The 21249-nt window shown below is 35.4% G+C and overlaps 1 protein-coding gene across 2 annotated transcripts in view; it reads right to left on the reverse strand.

The window, feature by feature from the left end:
• Window positions 1-21249, reverse strand: part of MAN1A2 (mannosidase alpha class 1A member 2) — a 182496-nt gene that overhangs the window by 152776 nt on the left and 8471 nt on the right. Inside the window, exon 1 of one of the 2 annotated variants that reach the window (XM_041754201.1) lies at window positions 746-860. The exons of the other annotated variant lie outside the window; for it this stretch is intronic. The gene's annotated coding sequence lies outside the window, so the exon portion shown is untranslated. Of the gene's footprint in view, window positions 1-745; window positions 861-21249 lie in introns of those variants that run through there. 2 annotated transcript variants of the gene reach the window in all.

Here is a 21249-nt window from a genome sequence, read left to right on the forward strand (position 1 = left end):
CATGTTCCCATTTTAATAATGCAGCTCATGAACCAACACAACTCATTGTTATCTTAAATTTAGCTAGATATAGGTCATCTATGTGGCAATCAAAACAATTTTACTCAGAACAGAGAGCTGTTATAGATAAATCTAACCTACATTTTAGGGAATTTTAGTTTGAATTCACAGTAATTTAATAGTTAAATCACTAGTTATCAGTCATTGAGTTCATTTCAACTTTACTCAATGATACAACTGCCAAATGTGAGGGGCACTGAGCTAGGTACAGGGAATACCAAGAAAAATAAGACATATTATTTGCCCACAAGAGTTAACAATAAATATGTAACAAATAAATAACAATAAATATGTAAACAAAGTAAATACAAAATGAGTGGATCACAACAAAGGAAATAAATAACTACAGGTAGTATACCAGGGACTGTAGGTTAGACAGGAAGTAAGAGAGCCACAGAAAAGGTATTTTCTAAGCACATAAAAGTATGCCTTGAGAAGATTTACATAAGAAAATAGCATTAGAAATGCATGATCTGGGGCACCTGGGTGGCTCAGTTCGTCTGCTTTCAGCTCAGCTCATGATCCCAGAGTCCTGGGATCAAGCCCCACGTGGGGCTCTCTGTTCAGAGCTTATTCCTCTTCCTCTGCCCCTCCCTGTGACTTCTGCTCTCTCTTGTTCTGCATCTCTCTCAAATAAATAGTCTTAAAAAAAAAAAAGAAAAGAAATGCCTGATCTTCATGACACCTGGGTGGTAGAGTCCGTTAAGAATCCAACTCTTGATTTCGGCCCAGGTCACCATCTCCAGGTTGTGAGATTGAGCCTGAGCCCCAGCGTCAGGCTTGGCACTCAGAGAGGAGTCTGCTTGGGATTCTCTCTCCCTTTTCCCTCTGCCCCTCCTTCCCCTAAAAAAAATAAAAATAAGTCTTAAAAAAAAAAAAAAAGAAATGCATGATCTTCAAAAACAAATTAAAAAGAAAAACATGAGTTTGCCAGGCAGATGAAGAAAAATAAGGCTATGCTAGGCACAGAAGCAACAGTATATAAAAATACAGAAGAAGTGATAACAACACACCAAGTTAGCAAATAAGTTGCTGCAGATGCTAAATTATAGTATGTGTGGTGGGAGAAGGGTATGGTATAGTAGAGAAAAATAGACTGGATATAACAAGGAATCTGAAGAGGACAAAATCTTAACTTCATGGTTAACATGAACAGAGCTTGCATTGCATCCTGATGACAAATAGAAGCTACTAAAGGACTTCAACTAGAAAATGACATGCCTGTACTTAAATCTTACAAACAACAACAACAAAACAATGCCTCCTGAGGACTGACATGGGGGCAGATGGTTAGGAAGGAAGATGATTCAGGAAATGGGAGTTAGGAGGTCACCAAGCAAAAACTGATAAGGACTAATAAAATCCATCTAAAGTAGATATGGAGAAGTGGGACCAAATATCAGAAACCTTAGAAAGTCAGGACCAATAATATGTTTAAATAAGTGATTAAATATGAATGGGAAAAGGAGTTATATAATCGGTTTTTCACAATACTGACTAGAAAGAAAGGGATGGCATTAACTAAACAGAGAAGAGAGAAAACGTTGACTTGAAAGAAAGGGAAACAGTGAGAAAGAAATAAGTATGGTTTTAGACATGCTATGTTTAAAAAGTCAATAAAGGAAGTTAAGTCGTCCAGGGCTGAACACATTCATTTGGAAATCATCAGGCTACAAGGAGGAGCTGAAGCTCCCATCTAACTGTTCACTTATATGGGTGAATTTTATGTTATGTATGTTAAGTAAACCTCATAAAGGTGTTTATTAAAAAGCAGGAGCAGTTTTGCTGATATCAGACAGTAGTCAGTAGTTTTCAGAGCAGGGTTAAAGAGGGTTTTATAACAAAAAGGTCAATACACCAAGAGAATACAGAAATGTAAACATTACACATCTAATCAGAGAGTTTCAAAACATATGATGCAAAACTGACAAAAAGAAAAATAGACAAATCTACAACGTATTAGGCAAATTCAACACCCTTCACTAAATGACTCATAAAAGTGGAAGGAAAATCAGTAAGAACATAAAAGACAAACAACCCACCATCAACCAACCTGACTTAATTGATATTTATAAAACACACTATCCAACAACAGAAAACACACTTTCTGTTCAAATGCAAACAGAACATTTACCAATATAGACCATTTTCTGGGCTGTACAGTAAGTCTCAAAAATATAAAAGGATTCAAACCATATAGAGTATGTTTTTTGCGATGCCAGAATTAAAGTGGCAATCAGTAACATAAAGGTATCCAGATAATCTCCAAATATTTGAAAACTGAGTAATACAGCTCTCAGTAATTGAGGGTCAAAAAAGAAATTCAAAGTGATACTAAATGACTAAAGTGGTAGATGCATGTAAGTGTGCATATACTAAACACCACTGAAATGTACATTTTAAGTGGTTGAATTGTATGGTATGTGGATCAGATCTCAATAAAGCTTTTTTTTTTAATTAAATTAGAAAGTGGCTCAAACTAAAAGAAAATGAAAACATCATAATTTGCAGATAAAGCTGAAGGAATCCTTACAGAAAATTCATAGCACTAAATGTCAGGATAAAGAAGAGAAGGAAAGTCAAAGAGACAGTTACAGCGTAATCAATCTATATTAGAAAGAAGATCTTATATGAACGACCTCAGGTTCTCAATGCAAGAAGAGAAAACTAAACCTAAAGTTAGCAGAAGAAAGGAAGCAATAAAAATAAAGGTGAAAAGAAATAAAAGAGAAAACTGAAGACTCAACAAAACCAATGAAACAAAAAGCTCACGTAGATACTTTAAAAAAAAAAAAAAAAGAAAGAAAGAAAAAAAAGAGGGCAGCCCGGGTGGCTCAGCGCTGCCTTCAGCCCAGGGTGTTGTCCTGGAGACCAGGGATCGAGTCCCATGTCAGGTTCCCTGCATGGAATGGAGCCTGCTTCTCCCTCTGCCTGTGTCTGTGCCTGCCTGCCTGCCTCTCTCTCTCTCATAAATAAATTAAATCTTAAAAAAAAAAAAAAGAAAGAAAGAAATTTCTGACAATACTGATAAGGGGAAAAAAGAAAGCCAGAAATTATAGTAACTGGAATGAAAGCAGCAGCATAACTACAATACTACAAATACTAAAATTCACAAGGTATTTGTGAATACCTAAATTTCAACAAACACCTAAATTTGTGAATACCTAAATTTCAACAAACACCTAAATTTCAACAATTTACATTCCTTGCTTAAAAAAAAAAAATATATATATATATATATATATATATATATATATATATATATTCAAATGGACTCAAGAAGACTTAGATTACTACCTGAATCAAGCCAGTATCTATTAAAGAAACTGAATGTGTGGGGCACCTGGGTGGTTCAGTCGGTTAAGTGTCGGCCTTTGACTCAGGTCACAATCCCAGGTTCCTGGGATAGAGACCCACACTGGGCTCCCTGTTCAGCAGGCAGCCTGCTTCTCCCTCTCCTTCAGCCTGTCTACCCTGCTCATGCTCTCTCTCATACTCTCACTCTTTCTCTCTCAAATAAAATCTAGAAAGAAAGAGAGAGAAACTAACTGAATGTGTATCTAAAACTTTCCACAGAGAACCCCAGTTCAGATGATTACACTGGTGAACTCTACCAAGTATAAGGAAGAATTACTATCAGTTCCTCAAAAACTCAGGAAACTGAAGACAGAAGACTTCTTTACTCATTTCATGAGGGCAACATTACCCTGATACCAAACCAGACAAAATAATAAATACCTACTCTTTGTGAACTCAGAAAAGCAATTCTATAATTTAAAAAATATGTAATGACCAGATGGAGTTAAAATTCAAAATCAAAAATCAAACAATGCAAGTCATGATATTAACAGTTTTAAGAAAGGACTATATGATCATCACAGTAGATACAGAAAGAGAATTTGGCAAAATCAATTTCTAATCCTGATTTAAAACATAAAAAACTCGGGCAGCCCAGGTAGCTCAGCGGTTTAGCACCGCCTTCAGCCCAGGGTGTGATCCTGGAGACCCAGAATCGAGTCCCACATTGGTCTCCCTGCATGCAGCCTGCTTCTCTGCCTGTGCCTCTGCCTCCCTCTCTCTCTCTCTCTCTCTCTCTCTCTCTCTCTCTGTCTCTCATGAATAAATAAATAAAATTAAAAATAAAAAAAACTCTCAGCAACTTAAGAATGCAAGGGAACCTCCTAATCCAATACAGGGCAGCTATGAAAAACAGCAAACAACTTTAATTGGTGAAAGACAGAATGCTTCCTCCTGAAGATAAAGAACAAGGGAAGGATGTCCACTCTCACTACTTCCATTCAAAAACAGTAAGATTCTAGCCAGTACAAAAGGGCAAGAAAAAGTAAGCAGTCAGTTATGAAAAGAGGAAGTAAAACAGTATTTATTCACGGACAGAGCTGCAGAAAATCCATAATCCTAATTCTAATCATATTTTGCAACTATGCACCTTTCAGACTATGCACATGGTAACCCTTTCCCTGGAATCTTCTCTATTCTGCCTTGATGAGTTCATACGCATTTGTAAAAAACCCACTCACAATTTATCACTATCTAGCATTCTCTATAGTCACCACAACCTTTTCTTTCCAGCTTTGAGATATAACTGACATAGAACACTGTACAAATTTCAGGTGTATAATATGCTGATCTGATATTTATATATGGCAAAATGATAACCACCATAGATAGCATCAGCTAACGTCTCTATCATGTCATATAATTACCATAATTATGTGTGATAAGAACATTTAAGAACATTAAGAACATTTAAGATATACTCTCTTGACAACTTTCAAGTTTATAATATGGTATTATTAACTATAATAACCAAGCTGTATATTAAATTCCCAGAACATATTCATCTTATAACTGGAAGTTTGTACCCTTTGACCAACATCTTCCCATTTCACCCACTCTCAGCCCCTGACAACCACAATTCTAAGTCTCTGTTTCTATGATTTGGGCCTTTTTATATTCTACTTACAAGTAACATATTTGCCTTTCTCTTTCTGGCTTATATCACTAAGCATATGGCAGCATGTTGTCACAAATAACAGTATGTCCTTCTTTCACATGGGAGACTATTCCACCCTATGTATACATACATCTTCTTTATCCATATATCCAAACCGACAAGCACATAAGTTGTTACCAAATCTTGGTTATTGTGAAGAATACTGTAGTGAAATGGAAGTGTCAATATCTTATCAAGATCCTGTTTTTATTTCCTTCCAATGTATACCCAGAAGTGCAACTGCTGGGTCTTATTATGATAGGTCATTTTAATTTTTTGAGGAACCTCCATAACACTTTCCATAGTGGCCATACCAATTTACATTCCCGCTAATAGTGTACAAGGTTTCTCTTTTCTCCACTATCCTGACCAACACTTGTTATCTCTTGTCTTTTTGGTAATAAATATCTAGCATCTGAAATGAGATTTCTTTGTGTCTTTGATTTGCATTTCCCTGATGATTAGTGATGCTAAGCATCTTTCCATGTATCTTTTGCCCATCTGGAGTTCTTCTTTGGAAAAAATGTCTATTCAGTTCCCCTGCCCATTTCTTAGTTGCATTGTTTGCTCTTATGCTACTGAGTTGTATGAGTTCCTTATACAGTTTAGATATTCCCTTATCAGCAATATAATTTCCCAAATATTTTTAACCATTCCTTAGGGGTCACCTTTCATTTTGTTTAATGTGTCCTTTGCTGTACAGCTTTTTAGTTTGATATAATCCAGTTATTAATGTTTGCTTTTGTTGCTTCTGCTTTTGGTGTCATTTCAAAAAAATCATTGACAATGACAAAAATGTCAAGGATCTTTTCCCATTTTCTTCTACAAGTTTGATTGTTTCAGGTCTTATATTTAAGTCTACAGTTCACTTTAAGTTCATTTCTATGATTGGTAAAAGTCCATTTTATAAGTGGTACATGTGGTTACGAAGTTTTCCCAACACCATTTATTGAAGAAACTGTCCCTTTTCCCACTTAATATTCTTGACTTCCTTGTCAAATATTGTGAGGGATCTCTCTTGGTTCTGTTCTACTGGTCTATGTGTATTTTTATGCCAAGACTACACTGCTTTGATTACTATAGCTCTATAGCATAGTTTGAAGTCAGTAAGTGTGATGTCTCCAACTTTGTTCTTCTTTCTCAGGCTGGCTTTGGCTATTCAGGATCTTTTGTGATTCCATATGAATTTTAGGATTGTTTTCTCTATTTCTGCAAAAAAATGCCATTGGAATTTTGATAGGGATTGTACAGACTCTCTCTATATAGATGGCTTCAGGTAGTATGGACATTTTAATAATATTATTTCTTCCAATTCATGAGCAGGAGTATCTCTCCAATCTCTTTTATCAAAGTCCTATAGTTTTCACTGACTTATCTTTCACCTCCTTGGTTAAATTTATTCCTCTGTATTTTATTCTTTTTGATGCTATTGAGAATAGGACTGCTTTACTTCTTTTTCAGGTAGTTTGTTAGAGTATAGAAACAACTGATTTCTACAAGTTTATTTCTTGCAACTTTACTGAATTCGCTGATTATTTCTAACAGTTTATTATGGTGGAGTCTTTGGGGTTTTCTATACATAAGATCTACCTATCATCTGCAAAGACAACTGCCTAACATTTATTATGCCTGCTTGCCCTGGCGATGATTTCCAGTACTATGTTGAATAGGAGTAATGAGAGTGAGCACTCTTGCCTTATTCCTGACCTTAGAGGAAAAGCTTCCAATCTTTCACCGTTGAATATGATGATAGCTGTGGGCTTATCATATATGGCTTTATTATGCTGAGGTGTGTTCCCACTACACCCAATTTATTGTTGAGTTTTTATCATGAAAGGATGTCATATTTTGTCAAATGCTTTTTAAGCATCTAATGAGATTGTAAGACTTTAAACTTTCATTCTATTAACACAGTGTATCATATATATTGATTTGCATATTTGGAGCCACCTTTGCATCCCAGGAACAAATCCCACCTGATCATGGTGTATGATACTTTTAATATAAGGTTAAATTTGGTTTGCTAATACATTTTTGAGATTTCTGTAGTTTTTTCATCAGGGATATTAGCCCACAGTTTTCTTTACTTGGAGTGTCCCTGTCTGGTTTTGAAATCAGGATAATGCTCATCTTATTAAATGAGTTTGGGAGTATTCCCTCCTCTTCAATATTCTGAAGAGAAGTGGTGTTAATTTTTCCCTTAAATGTCTAGTAGAGTTCACTCATGAAGCCCTCTGGTCCTGGGCTTTTCCTTGTTTTTTTTTTTGTTTGTTTGTTTGTTTATTATTACTAACTCAATTTCCTCTTTTCATGATTCAGACTTGAAAGGTTGTATGTTTCCAGGATGTATCAATTTCTCCTAGATAATCCAATTCGTTAGCATATAATTGTTCTTACAACTTTCTTATCCTTTGTGTATCTGTGGTATCACAGTTATGTCCTCTTTAATTTCTGACTTCATGTATTTGTGCCTTCCCATTTTGCTTAGCACTATAGCTAAAGGCTTGTCCATTTTATCTTTTCAAAAATACAACTCTTCGTTTGATCTTTTCTATTGGTTTTCTGGTCTCCATTTTATTCCTTTTCCTCTGATCTTTTTATTTCCTTCTTCTTCTTCTACTATCTTTAGGTTTCATTTGTTTTTCTTAGATCCTTGAGATTTAAAGTTAGGCTATTAACTTAAAATCCCTAACTTGAAATCTAGGCTATTTATTGAAAATCTTTTTTTTCTTAATGTAGGCATTTGTCATTATAAATTTCCCTCTCAAAACTGCTTTTGCGGCATCCCCTTAGTTTTGGTATGTTGTGTTTCCATTTTCACATAATTCAAGGTATTCTGGAATTTCCCTTTGGATTTCTTCTAGCATCCACTGATTGTTCAAGAGCATGTTGCTGAACTTCAACATGTTTATGAATTTTCCAGCTTTTGTTTTGTAATTGATTTCTAGTTTCAGACCATTGTTATTGAAAAAGATACCTGATTTGATTTTACTATTCTTATATTTATTAAGACTTATTTTGTGACTCATCATATGATCTACCCTGGAAAATGTTCTGTGTACACTTGAGAGGGATAAATATTCTACTGCTGCTGGATGGGATGCTCTGTGTATATTATAGCCATTTGGTCTATAGTATGGTTCAAGTGCAAGTTTCCATGTTAATTTTCCATCAGATGATCTATCCATAGTTAAAAGTGGGGTAGTGAAGTCCCCTACTATTACTGAATAGTTGTGTATTTCCCCCTCAGATCTTTTAGTATTTGCTTCATATATTCAGGTGCTATGATGTTGGATACATATATAATTATCTTCTTGATGAATTGACCCCTTGATCATTATGTAATGACCTCCTCTATCTCATTACTATTTTAGCTTGAAGTCTATTTTGTCTGAGGTAACTATAGCTACTCTTGCTCTCTTTTGGTTTCTACTTACACAGAGTATCTTTTTCTACTCCTTCATTTTGAGTTCATAGGTATCCTTAAAGCTGAAGTAAATCTCTTATAGGCAGTATATAGTTGTCTTTTTTTTTTAATCCACCCATCCACTCTCTTTGGAGAATTAAATTCATTTACATTTAGAGTAATTATTGATAAAAAGTAGACACACAAATAAAGACATACAAAGTAAAAACATAATGGCATCTCACGGTTTTCTGCTTCCTTCATTCCTTTTTCTCTTGCTGCTATCCTTTGTGAACTGATGATTTTCCTTAGTAGGACATTTTGATTCCCTTCTCTTTACATTTTGTGAATCTACTGTAGGTTTTTCCTCTGTGGTTACCATGAATCTTTCATACAACAGCTAACAGTCTACTTTATGCTGATAAAAACTTAACTTTGCACAAAAAATCTACCCCTTTACTTCTCCCTTTTATGTTTTGATATCATAATCTACTTCCTTTTGTACTGTGTATTAACATTCAAGCTATAGTTATTTTTAATACTTTTGTCCTTTAAACTTTATACAAAAGTATTACCATACTTAACCACATTACCAGAGAACAGTACTAAAGTATTCTGAATTGATTATATACTTACCTTTACCAGTGCGCTATGTATTTTCACATTTTCACATTACTAGTATTGATTTTGTTCAACTTTGTTCTGTTTTCTCACAACTCACTGACCTTCCTTAAAAGAGCTAATTTGAATTTTTTTATCCGTTACTCATAGATCTCCATGTCTTTGGATTTAGTTCCTGAAGGACCATTGTGATCACTTAGTGGTGTTGTGTTTCCTTGGTTCTTCATGTTCTCTGGGAGTTTTGCACTGTGTTCTTTGTAGCTGAAGCATCAGTCACCTCCTCCAGTCTACAAACTGCCTTCCAGCAGGAGGCGATATACCTTCCATCAACTCTAAGACTCTAAGGCTTTTTCAGACTTTCTATGGATACACCACTTCTTGTTCCCATTTGTGGCAGAAGTCTCAATTCTATACACCTTTTCTCAATCCTACAATGCACCTGACTGCCTCTTTTGTTTTCCCAAAGATAGCACTACTGCACAAGTTTGTGCTCTCTCCCTGAGCCACAAATTTAGGGGTGCCAAAGTAGGCCTTCAGGAGCACAAAGACCTGCTGTATAGTAGGAGGAGGTGTGAGTAGGCACAAGAGGATGCTGAGGGTGCCCACGGGTCAGCTGAGGGTATGTGCAGGTATGGCTTTTCCAGCAACTCAGGAGTGACCCTCTTGATGGGAGTCTGTGAGGCAGTTAAGGAGGTCTGTATCTCTTGAATGGTTTTTCGTTGTTTTTTTGTTTGTTTGTTTTTTCTTGAATGTTTTCCAAGAGTCCTGCCACCATCCCAGTCTTTTCTCACATCTCAGCCAGGGACCTCCCAAATTTAATACTCTACATGAGAGAGAAATGCACTTCTTTGGCAGCATCTGGTATAGCTGGGGAAGCTGGTGTTCACTTACCCATTCTGCCTTTCCCCCATGGGTGAAATCATGGGCTGAGATGGGCTCTGGTCCTAAGCTGTGCTCCCTTGGGGGAATGCTGATTCTGGTAAGGCCAAGTTGTTCCTTTCACCCAATCCAGTGAGTCCAAACTCATAATTTTTTTTTCGCTTTTACGGAGTGCTGGAACTTCTCTACTAGAAACCTGGATGCCCACCAAGGTTCTCTTGTCCATGGGCAAATGCCTCAGTGTTCTTCAGGGGCTTCAGACTGCAGCTGAAAAAGGCTAGAGCCAGGTCACAGGCCAGTTTTCAGGGCCCACAGCCAGGACAGAGGTCTGTCTGCCTATTATCTGATGCATGGGTGGGTAAAACACCTCCTGGTCCTTTGGTGTACAGTGCTGATTGCACAGCCCCCACACAGGCAGTTTTGTTCATGTATAAATGCTGAAATACTGTGATGGGTGGTGGCAGACAAAAATGAGGAATATCTTATACAACCATGATGCCGACATCACTCTTCCCATAGCCCTTTATTTATAAATCTTGTTTTCATATTTATCATCTTTCTGTAAATTTGTTATTTTTTTAATGCTTAGGGCATTATCTTACACCATGTTATATTCCCACTGTTTGAAACACAGTACTTAATAAAAACTTGGAAAAATGAATGCATGAATAATCACATGGAAATCCACCTTCATTTTCATATTTCTGAGATCCTGTTGTTCCAAGTTGATCCTCTATGTCCTCTACTTCATCCCCCTATAATAAATATAGTGCTGTTTGTTTCCTTCATGTGATCGTTTTGATTACCATCTCTTTCACATATCTTGTTTTTAACCCAACCTATTTTTATGATTTATTGTGAAGGAAAAATAAAAAACCCACATTTTGTCAATTTACTATGCACAGATAAACAAAATGTATATGCAAAAATCCATTATAAAACAAACCTTGTAAGAAATTCAAAGCATTTCCTTATCATTCAAAAATATGCAACAAAGAAATAGTAAAATCTTTACCCCAAGATAGAAGTTCTAAATAAAACAAAGCCTGGTTATCCTGCAATGAATCAGAAACTGAAAATGGGTATAAAACTCAAAAGAAAAAGAAGCAGCTACTACTACTATGGGCATAAAACTCAAAAGAAAAAGAAGAAACTACTATGCATACAGTAACTCTCAGCTTCTTTCTTTCACCCTCAGTTTTATGACTTTTATTTCACAATGCTCTTTTGTCTTAGAAGGTGGCTTAGTATATTTTAAATAATCCTTTTAATTGGCTAAAAAAGTGTAAAGAATAAAGTTGGTAGTTTTTTGATTATTATAAAGAAAATAATTATTTATATCTCCCCCCAAAAAAATCATAATCATCAAAAGGTAACCATTAAATGGAGAGAGGCCAGGGACAACATTAATATGCTGGATTGTTGACTGTAAGAAATCGATTCATAAATGCACCCTGTTTACTGCAGCATTGTTTCCAATACCAACATATGAAAGCAACTTAAGTATCCATCAATAAATACATGGATAAATATGGCATATGGCATAAATATACAATGGAATATTACTCAGCCATTAAAAAATAAAATTTTGCCATTTGCAACAACGTGAATGGCCCTAGAAGTATATCATATATCTGCCTGGGTATGGCATAAGGAATATAATCCATAGTACTGAAACAGCATCGTACGGTGACAAGCACAACATATGTGTATAGACTTGTCAAATCACTATGTTGTAAACCTGAAACCAATGTAACATTGTGTGTCAACTATACTTCAATTAAAAAAGAGAGAGAAAGAAAGAAATCATCTGTTCAAAACATCACCATAGGTCATCTGTGAAGACATAAAGAGAGTTTATTCTAAATATTCTTTTTTAAAAGTTTTGGTTAAATGACTCCTTCTCTCCCTGTGGAGTGAAGCATTATCCATTCAGGCTTTAGTGCAGTCCTCAGCCCAAAGCTGCTATTTTCACCACCAGCACCTTTACCAAGTACCCCCTGCCCACACCTGAAACAGTTATATTCAGAAACAAATGCTGTAGTCAGCCATCTACCTTTCTTCCTGGTAAGCTCTGCTTTCCCATCTTCTAGTTTTGAACCTTCCTTCTCCTCCTTGTTTCTCGAATTCTTATCTGGGTTCACATCCTCCTTCTCCACCTAGCCTCTTCAAGCTGACAACTTGCTTCTACGGTCTAAGTTTATTTGGTCTCTCCCAAAGACACTATCTCTTAGAAATGACTGTGTTCCTAAAAATTCACATAGATTGAATATTTGTAACCCTAAATGCCTGTATGCTGAAACTGACCATGAACATAATAGTATTTGGAGATGGTGCCTTTGAGAAGTAATCTGGTTTAGACTGCATAATAACGGTGAGGCCCTCACGATCAGATTAGTGGCCTTACAGGGAAAGAGAAATCTTTTTTTCTCCTCCGACCATTCCTGTCCTACCCTAAGCACAAAAGAAAGGTCGTGTGAGAACACAACAAGAAGGCAGCCACCTATAAGTCACGAAAAGAGCCTTCGCCTGAAACCAAATCCTGCTGGACCTTGATCTTGGACTCTCCAGCCTCTAGAACTGTGAGAAATAAATTTGTTATTTAAGCCATCAACTCTATGGTATTTTGCTATGGCAGCCCACACAGACTTACACAGCCACCTACTCCCAGCTCCAAGCCCTGCCAGTCCACAAACTAATGATAACTCAAATGTTTTTAATTTTTTTAAGACTTTATTTTTCTAAGTAATCTCTACACCCACTGTGGGGCTTGAACTCACAACCCTGAGATCAAAAGTCACATGTTCCACCAACTGAGCCAGCCAGCCAGGTGCCCCTAAAAGTTTTTAATTTTAATTAAGCCCAACTTAACTATTTTCAGAAGAATCTGCTGCCTGTGCTCTCAGTGCCCTATCCAAGAAATCACTGCCAAATCCAACATCATGAAGCTTTTCCCCCAAGCTTTCTGCTAAGTTTCATAGTTTTAGCTCTTACATTAGGTCTTTGATCCATTTTGAGTTAATATTTATATATGGCGTTGAAGATTTTATTTTTTGGCTTGAAAAGAAATCAAGTCCCTGAACCAAAGAAAAGTACTGAGAAGCAAAGCAAGGAAGTAAGAAATAAAGCTCAAACTAGAGGGTGAAGACAGTGAAGTAAGTAAGGTCAGTAATAATCTACAGCCCTTCATTAAGATAATCCATATAATCCAGTGTTTCTTAAATGCACTATGGGCATTTTGGGCAAGATAATTCAATTCTTTGTTGTGTGGAATACCAGAGCACTGCAGTGGTTAGGATTCTTGGTCCCCATCCACTAAATGCCAATAATGCTACCCTTCCCACCAGCAAAAAATGTCCCCATGTTTCCAAGAACTCTCTAAGGAGAGAATACTGGCCCCTGTTTTAAACCACTGCACAGGAAGTACTCAAAGGGTGGAGTCGAGAAAGACAGTTTCTATCTAAATTTCTAAACAACACAGCACACATGAGAATTTCATCCCCAAATATAATACAAATGACTGTAATAAAACTTATGGTTCTTTTCAATTTTCTTTATGTTTCTTAAGATGTTAATATGTAATCCCTTACCTAAATTGAGGAATTCAGCACTATACTGGAAGCAGAATCCCTTCTCTTCTTATAGAAGCCAGACAAGATAGTTTGTCTATCATCTAACAACACAAGAGCCTATGACCCACACTTAGGCAATCAGATGCTCTGGCTGGAACTACAGAGCTGAAGTAAGTGACATAAAGAAACAAGGACTCAATTTTAGAAATAATTCAGGAAGCAGATCCAGTGTTAAAAGGTAGCAAAGCTATAATCGGTGCTCAGTAACCAGCAGCACTGACAGTGGTCCTGCTCACTATGGTTCTGCATACCCAGCTTCCTGTAATGCCTGTTTTCTAAACCTAGCTCTCTAGCCTTTATGTCAATTCAGAACGCCAACCAATATCCATCCGATAAATACCTTTTTTAAGCATGCATTACACTTGGTTTCTACTGTTGTACCCAAAATTCTTCTACTGTAATCTTTTTAATGCAGATGGAAAAAGTATTCTGGGACTATGACCTAAACTGATCCCTTTGACTCACTCACTCTCAAATGTTGCTAAGGCAATCCCAACCAACACAGAATGAAAAATTCTGACCCACTACAACCACTGAAAAACAGTGGAGTTCCATCAAATGTTTAAAACTCCCAAGTTATGCTGAATATGGCATAAATGAGAACAAGCTGGAAAGCAGGAGGGTAGTCAACCAACCCATTATTACTAGTTACTATTACTCACTGATATACAAAGTACTTTCAGGAATCTGGGACAAGACGTGGCATTTGGCAAGGCACTAACCTATATAGCCTCCTCTCCTGCAAAGCTATTCACATGCCTGAGCTGCCAATTGCTACAACTTCCAGCGTTGAAGTAAAAGGGCCTCCCTCAGTCACTCCTGTAAAGAGGTGCTTCTGATCTCATCTGCCCAGTTCAAAACCATCACCTGAGGGAAGCTACAAGGGTCTCCACAGAAAAGGACCATCCCAAAGAGGATCCATTTTGCCTAAGGTGAACTACTGGCTATTCAACTCCAATTCTACAAAAAAGAGGCCCCTCATAGACAGCTTCTCTGACTGCTCATATGGACCTAATTAAAGTCCATACACTAAAAACAAGGAAGTTATAGATAGCACCAGTGAGTAAACCCAATTCTTCAATTCCAAATCCACTCTTCTACACTTTCCTTCATGATGCTGGGGCTTGATCTGCAAATTATCTCTCTTTTATCAACTGGATTCCTAACTAGGTTCAGCCAATAAGCAGTACTAAAGGGAGACTGGAAAGCAGAAGGATGGGATATTGATAACCTAATTTTAAAATACTTAATGGATGTCAAAGATGTAGCAATTATAAACATATATATAATTATTATAAACACCAAACAACAGAACCCCAATGCATATGAAGCAAGCATTGACAGGGCTGAAGGAAGAAACAGACAACCTTACAATACTAGTTGGAGACTTCCAAACAATTTTCAATGATGGCTAGAACAGAGATGATGTAAATAATTCATCAAATAAAAATAGAAACATTACTGCTGACCTTACAGAAATAAAAAAGGTAAAATACAGTGCTATAAACAAGTGTACACAACCAAATTAGGAAATCTTGATGAACTGGACACATTCCTAGAAACATACAAACTACAAAAGGTGACTCAAGCAGAAATAGAAAATCTAAATAGACCTGTAACAGGTTAAGAATCTGGAATCAGGAATCAGGAATCAAAAACCTCCCAACAAAGAAAGGCCCAAGACCAGAAGGTTTCACAAGTGAATTCTACCATATTTAAAGAATTAAACACCAATCCTCCTCAAACTCTTCCTAAAAATAGAAGAGATAAGAACATTTCTTAACTCATTCCATGAAGCCAGCATGACCCTGATATCCTATGTATATAGAGAACCCCCAAGAATCCACAAAATGACTACTGGAGATAAGGGAACTTGGTAAAAGTGAGAGCACAAGCTCAACACACAAAAATCAGTTATGTTTCTATACATTACAAATGAAAAATCCAAAAGAAATTAAGAAAACAATTTCATTCATAATAGCATACAAAAGAATTAAGTACTTAGGAATAAATTTTACTAAAGAGGTGAAATACTTATGCGCTGAAAATTACAAATATTGCCGAAAGAAATGGAAGAAGACAAATAATGGAAAGATATATTATGATCATGGATTAAAAGACTTATTATTGTTAAATGATAATACTGCCCTAAGCAATCTACAGATTCAACAAATACCTAACAAAATTCCAACAGCTACTTTTGCAGAAATTGAAAAGCTGATCCTCAGTTTTGTAAGGAATTGCAAGTGGCCCCAACTAGAGAAAACAATCCTGAAAAAGAATAACATTGTTTGGAACACTCACATTCTCAATTTCAAAACTTGAAACTTTCAGTAACCAAAACAGTGTGGTACTATTCTAGGTCATGGATTCCTATCTCTGAATGAATTTTTGAGATTATGTTGTATTATATTCTACTGCATGTGAAGTGTGTGCAAATCCAGTGGTGCTGAATCATGAGATAACTATTTAAAATAATGTCTCTCCTCCCATTTGCATCTCTTTGATTCTGATTGCTCACTCTCTTTTTCCTTCATCCCCATTCTCTCTAAAATATGCATCAATGTGTGGTCTTTTATGCCTATGACTGATGCCAGTACAAAATCCATTATTTGATTTTTTGTATATTAAATAATGATTTATTTTTTTATGATAATCTGGAACTAAATGGGTATAAGCTATGTAATTAAAAAGAAAAAAAAAAGAACAAGTGTACTGGCATAAGGACAAACATATACACATGAAAGGAACACAACTGAATGTCCAGAAATAGACTCATACTAGTACAACCAATTGATTTTCAAGAGGGTTCCAATCCTACTCGATGGGAGAAAAAGTTTCCTCAACAAACGGCACAGGAACAACTGCAGAGCCACACGCAAAATAATGAAGGTGGACCCCTTTCTCACAGCATACAACAAAACTCAAAATGGATCCACAACCTAAATATAAAAGATCATAAAAGTCTTAAGTAAATCTTCATGACCTTGATTCAGTAATAAATTCTTAAATATGGCACATTTGTTGAATGGGCAACAGAAGAAAATTGGGCTTCATCACAATTAAAAATGAATTACCCTGCTAAAAGATGAATGGGTCAACCAGGAAATTAGAGAAGAATTAAAAAGATTATTGGAAACTAATGAAAATGAAGATGCAACCATTCAAAATCCTTGGGATATGGCAAAAACAGTCCTAAGAGGCAAACACATTGCAATACAAGCATCCATCAAAAAACTGGAAAAAACTCAAATACACAAGCGAACCTCACACCTAAAGGAACTGGAGAAAGAACAGCAAATAAAACCTACACCAAGCCAAAGAAGAGAGATAATAAAGATTCGAGCAGAACTCAATGAAACAGAGACCAGAGGAACTGTAGAACAGATCAACAAAACCAGGAGTTGGTTCTTTGAAAGAATTAATGAGATAGATAAACAACCATTAGCCCAGCCTTATTAAAAAGAAAAAAGATCCAAATTAATAAAATAATGAATGAAAGAGGAGAGATCACTACCAACAGCAAGGAAATATACACAATTTTAAAAACATATTATGAGCAGCTATATGCCAATAAATTAGGCAATCTAGAAGAAATGGACGCATTTCTGGAAAACCACAAACTACCAAACCTGGAACAGGAAGAACTAGAAAACCTGAACAGGCCTATCAATAACCAGGGAGGAAATTGAAGCAGTCACCAAAAACCTCTCAAGACACAAAAGTCCAGGGCCAGATGGGTTCCCAGGGGAATTCTATCAAACGTTTAAAGAAGAAACAATACCTATTCTACTAAAGCTGTGCTGAAAGACACAAAGGGACGGAATACTTCCAAACTCGCTTTATGAGGCCAGCATCACCTTAATTCCAAAACCAGACAAAGACCCCACCAAAAAGGAGAATAACACACCAATCTCCCTGATGAACACAGATGCAAAAATTCCCAAAAAGATACTAGCCAATAGGATCCAACAATACATTAAGAAGATTATTCACCATGACCAAGTGGGATTTATCCCCAGGATGCAAGGCTGGTTCAACACTCGTAAAGCAATCAACGTGATAGATCATGTCAACAAGAGAAAAAAACAAGAATATGATCCACTCAATAGATGCAGAGAAAGCATTAAGATTTATGTAAAACTACATTCATATTACACTTAATAATAAAACAGCACTCCATGCTAATCCAAAAGAAATACACAGAAGGACAGAAACCCAGAAAAAAACTTATGAAAATATGAAAAACTGTTTCATGGAAGAAACAGCATTACAAATCTATAGCAAAGGACATATTTCAGTAAGTAGCACAAGGAAAACTGGACACCCATAGAGAAAACTATAAACTCAATCCCTACCTCATCACATACAAAAATCAAAACCAGGTAGGTTAAATCTAGATGTGAAGAACAAAACTTAAAAGCTGCCAGAATTGAGAATACAGGTCACTATAACTTCTAGGTTTAAAAGCATTCCCTAAGCAAAATTCAAAAAGCAAAACCATGAAGAGAAATATTAACAACTTCAATTACATTAAAATGTTAAGCTTCTGTAACATTAAAGAAACCATAAACAAAGTATAAAAATAAGGCATCCATTTTGAGAAGTATGTGAATGCATATGTATGTGTAATGCATATAACTAACAAAGAATTCACTCAAAATATAAAATTCATGCCAACAAGAAAAAGGAGAAAAACCCAAAAGAAAAATTGGCAAAAAAAAATGTGAACAAGCAATTCAAAGACTAGGAAACTCAAACAACCAATGTTAAAAAAAGTTCCACCTCACTAGTAATCAGGGAAATAAAAACTAAAATTAGCATCAGATTGGTAAAGATGTTCAAAGTCTAACAATACCATGACTTATAAAGATGCAGGTAGGAATGCAAACTGGTACAACCACTCTACAGACAATTTAGCAAAAAAAATTTGAGTCCATGATACACCAACTTTACAACTCAGTAGTTCTATTAAGTTTTTACCGTGGAGAAAAATGGACTATCATAAGTCATAAAATGGACTAAGTGAATAAAATAATTGAACCATAGCCCAATATATCAACATACATTATATTGTTTTAAAAAGGTTGAGCAAAAAGAAAAGCTTGCAGAATGACATATATAATGTTTAAGAACATGCAAAACAATATATATTATAATTATGTATTTATATTTATTTATATAGATAATTTTATCAATATATCCATCGTAGAAGTATAAAATCATGTACTTGAGAAAGACAATGTCAAATTCAGGCTAGAAGTTTGCCTCAAGAAGGGTAATTTTCAGCTAAAACAGGAAATTGTTATTTTAAATAGCAGGTACAGTGACATTAATATTATGTTAAGACTTTTATGTATGCTTATAACGCTTTTAAAAAAATGATAGAGAACCTATGCTAGATATCAAAACATACTATTATAAAACTATGAAATTAAAACAGTGTGGTGCTTCTTCACAAAAATTCTATTAATTTAGACTTCCAAACAGCATTTAAGTACAAGAGGAGCCAGCTGCTCAATGTTCACTGTACTTGAGGTATTACCAATCTTTTTAAGTACTCTACTTTTTAAGTACAGGGGAAAAATCGTGAAAAGGTAAATGTTTATTGATGACATCACTAATTAAAAGAAAAATTATTCACATTTATTATTTTATGCATAACAGATACATACCAGATAGAAACCTTGTACCAGATGCCACCTTATTGCCACATGACTTAGGTCACGTATGCACATATAACTTTACAAGTAAACTTACAAATACGATTGTGCCAGATCTTAACTGGTTGGCATATTTTTTCAGATGCCAGGGTCTAGTTCCCGACTGAAAAAAAGCTATAGAACATCGCACCTTATTTCCAGATAACAGAGCCCATATTCCAGAAATGCATAAACTAATGACATAAATGCACTAGAAAAAGAGAGGAGGGAAGATTAAGACGATAACCTATCTGAACTCTCAAAAAATGCCAACGACCTGAATGTATACACTATGCCTCTGGGTGAAAAGATATCTCTAGGACCCACAGAATCTGACTTCAAAGATGATAACATATACTTTAATAATGATGTTAAGATCTGAACCTAAGATTTAAATTTTTCAGTAGTGCTCACATCAAAATTAATCTTCTATAATCCCCAATACTTAGTATAATGCTTAGCACATAATAAATACTCAAAAACTCTTGCTGAATAAATGAACATGACCAATATCCTTTAATGGTAACATCATTACCACTAAGAAGAGATAAAGAGATCTGCATTAAGTGACAGAAGTTGATTTTATAAATATGTAAATGTCAAAAATTTAAAAGGAAAAATGATATACACATTGTTCTTTGTAGTCTCCAGATTACTTCATATCCTTTTGTTTCTTGTTTTCGTTTCTTTAGCTCATTATATAACTTGTCCCTAAATTTCTTGTTAAGGATACTGGGAATAAAAAACACTTTCAATGGCATCTCTCAATATTAAGGTTAGGAAATCAAAGAAAATTTTGTACCAAGAGTAATAAGAGCCTTCACAGGTCTGAGGCCTGAACTTAATTACTCAGAGACTCGTGGTCTTCCACAGCATCTATCCTAAAGACTTAGACAACAAATTAAGAGATGGAATTGTTAACTGGGCTCAAACATGACACCTGGAAATACTTTTGTAACTACACCTATTTCCTTAATTCAGGCCAGCATATAAAATGTTCCCAAGAAACGTTCAATAAATTATACTTTCAAGTTTGGGAGAATCAAGAATGTGTAAAACAGCATTTCATTCATTTATACCTCTAAAATTTGTATAAATTTTATTATATAATCATAATATTATATAAATGAATTAAAGTCACATATGAAATGGTTTTTAACCTTAATTTTTATACATAAAAATGCCACTAATTCCCACTTGGAATACATTTTGCTTTCACTGTATTTGTGATATCGTCAAATAAATTACTACACATTCTTCAGTTCCCTACTTCATGAAATTATTAGTATTTCATATGTATGAGCTAGAAGGAATCTTTAAAGAGTCAATCAATTCCCTCATTTCATAAATAAGACACAGGGAAGTTAAACAGCTTATCTAAATATACTCAAGCAAGAAAGGACAACACTGAAACTAGAGCCTCCATCTCTTAAGGCTGAGCCTGATGTGCTTTTAAATATACAATGTCTTCCTTCTGGACTACACAAATTCCAAGATAGGACACTGAAATGAATGCCCTTTGAAGGAGATTTTTCTTATAAACCTAATCTGTAAATAAATCTCCAGTGCATTCTTCATTATAGTCATGTTCTAAAAGGATAAAGTTCCAGCAAAGGTTCAATGGCAATCAAAACAAACTTTTCTGACAGAATGTGCACAATAAAAAAAAAAATAAAATAAAAAATAAAATAAAAAAAAAAAGAATGTGCACAATAATGAACAATAAAAACAGCAAACGACTGTCCTAGCCAATTAACATGTAGCATCGGCCCGAACCATAAGCTAATTTTTGTAATAATTTTCAAACAACAGTAAACAGAACATTTGCCCCGTTAATCAATTAACGTTTACATGTACTACTGATTTCAAAAACAGGAACCGTCCTTCTCTGTGGGGTAAGTTCCAAGACCCCTAAAAGGATGCCTGAAACCCCAG

Source organism: Vulpes lagopus, chromosome 5 (assembly GCF_018345385.1).
Source record: "Vulpes lagopus strain Blue_001 chromosome 5, ASM1834538v1, whole genome shotgun sequence".
NCBI lineage: Eukaryota > Metazoa > Chordata > Mammalia > Carnivora > Canidae > Vulpes > Vulpes lagopus.